Source organism: Mesoplodon bidens, assembly GCF_964165515.1.
Source record: "Mesoplodon bidens genome assembly, chromosome: 2".
Taxonomy (NCBI): domain Eukaryota; kingdom Metazoa; phylum Chordata; class Mammalia; order Artiodactyla; family Ziphiidae; genus Mesoplodon; species Mesoplodon bidens.
Window position 1 is genome coordinate 34107117 of NC_138177.1, and position 2229 is coordinate 34109345.

Below are 2229 nucleotides of genomic sequence, written 5' to 3' on the forward strand. Positions count from 1 at the left end.
TCTAGTGTCTCTTCTTGTAAAGATACTAATCCTGTAGGATCAGGACCCCACCCTTATGATCTCATTTAACCTTAATTACTTCCTTAAAAGCCCTTATTTCCAAATTTAGCTACACTGGGGGATTAGGGCTTCAACATATGATTTTTTGAGGGTACATTAATCCACAAAATATAGAAAAGGTGATGGGGCTTCTAACAGAAGCAGGAAATAGAAAAGTTTTACTACAACTGAATAATAAATTTGGCTCTGAGCCTCCTGGCAAATAAGGCAAAAAGGGAAACATAATAGGCAGTGTGAATTTAAATCAGTGAATAATCTCTTTGACATTTTAAGACTATTCCCTCATACTGTGTGTTTCTGTTTGTTAAAGTAGTTTCAGATATTGACTGGTAAGGGCAGGAGGTGGGGAGGGATGTATTTTGGGGGCTAGAAATTCTGTTGCATTTCATATCACACTGTAGATTTTTTTTTTTTTTTTACATAGAAAGCTGATTTCAAACACTGCTTTTATCCCTTGGAGACTGGGTGGAAGATGTCAGGTAGTACAAGTTCTGGACTGGAGTTGAGTTTATTGCCACTAGAATTAAAGACTGGGCTTTTGAACTGTCAATGCATATGCAGGAATGAAACAAAACAAGTGGAAAAGTCACAAATCCTGCAAGCAGATTGTTTCAATTCTGAGGGGGATTTGTAAACCCTATTGCTGGTTCAAGTTAATAAAATACTTTTTACCAAAAATGCTAAAGAAGATCACTTATGTTAATTCTTTTATATTCAAGTGAACTTAAAATGATTTTATCCTGATAGTTGCCACTATCTATGGAATAACTAAAGGCAATTTGTTCATCACAAGCTAAAGTTGACATTTTTATTTTAGATGCTCGCGGTTGGTCAATATAATGTACACAGTGCAAAGGGTCACAAAATCATTTGAATGATGATTGTATTAATAATTAATATTAAGTTCTTAAATGGTTTGTGCCATTCTTATTTTTGTTTTTTAATCATGTCATATAATCTTCAGTTAAGTACAAAGACCTTTTCAATCACATAATCTAGAGATGATTTCACCCTATTTGGCTGCCAGTCTCTTATTTCTGTCTTCAGCCATGGTGAGGTGGATCCCTTTTCCTTGGGGAAGAGATAATCTGTGGTTTGTTGCCTTTACCAATAACAAAAATGTTGGCGAGCCAGGAGGCAAAGCCTTTGGCATCTTTCACATGAACCATATCAAAAGAACCAGGAGGTCTCTTTCTGTTGGTGATCACACCAGTTCTTCCCAGGTTAGCACCTCTGGTCACCATGTACAGGTTACCAGTGTTAAACTTGATGAAATGGGTAATCTTGTTAGTCTCCAAATCAATCTGAATGGTGTCATTCACCTTGATGAGGGGATCAGGGTAGCAGGTGGTATGAGCATCATGAGTTACCAGATGAGGGATTCCTTTTGTGCCCACAAAGATCTTTCTCACTTTGTACTTAGCTTCCTTAGGTGTACTACAACGAACAGCAAAGTGACCCTTGGTGTCATAGAGAGATGGAAATTCTCTCTGGTCTTGTTAAGGCTGATGAAATCTATTCAACCAGCAGGGTAGGTTATATCAGTTTGGACCTTGCCCTCAGTCTAAATGAACTGTTGCATGCAGATCTTCTTTGCTTCATTTCCTGTCAGAGCATACTTAGGTCTGTTCCTTAGAAAATGATGAGGGGGAGACATTCTCTCAGGCTTGTGGGGACTGGTAGATGGACGAGGAACGAACACATTGGTCAGTTTATCAGCATCCAATGCTTTAGAGTTGTTACGTGCTTCAGATGTTTCTTGGGATCATAAGTCATGGCTGTGCTAGCCATGAAAAGAGCATTCTTCAATCCTTTTTAGCTTGCCTGAACTTTCTTTGAAGTCAACTTGGTTCTTAAATTTACATTGTTTTCTCAAAGTGGTAAAAAGAGAAAAAATAATTTCTGATCATTGAGAGCCTTTCAAAATGGCAAATTCAAGACTATCAGTGTCCCAAAGTATAACCAGAAAAACATAATGTAAACCTCAACATTTTTTTCCTTCATTCATCCTTTTGTTCATTCACAATTTGATCAGTTTATATTGAGTACCATCTACATGCCAGGATATTTGTTAGGCTCTGGATAAAATGTGGTCTCTTGGAATTTCCATGCTATTAAAATGCAATGTGGTGTGATAGCTGCCATTCTGGAGATAAGCACAAGTGTTAC

General features: G+C 37.5%; 1 pseudogene across 1 annotated transcript; it reads right to left on the minus strand.

Moving 5' to 3' along the window:
- Positions 1-1072: 1072 nt before the first annotated feature.
- On the minus strand, positions 1073-1836 carry LOC308611857 (small ribosomal subunit protein eS4-like; annotated as a pseudogene). Its single transcript has one exon. The product of its transcript is annotated as a small ribosomal subunit protein eS4-like (transcript).
- Between the last annotated feature and the right edge of the window lie 393 nt (positions 1837-2229).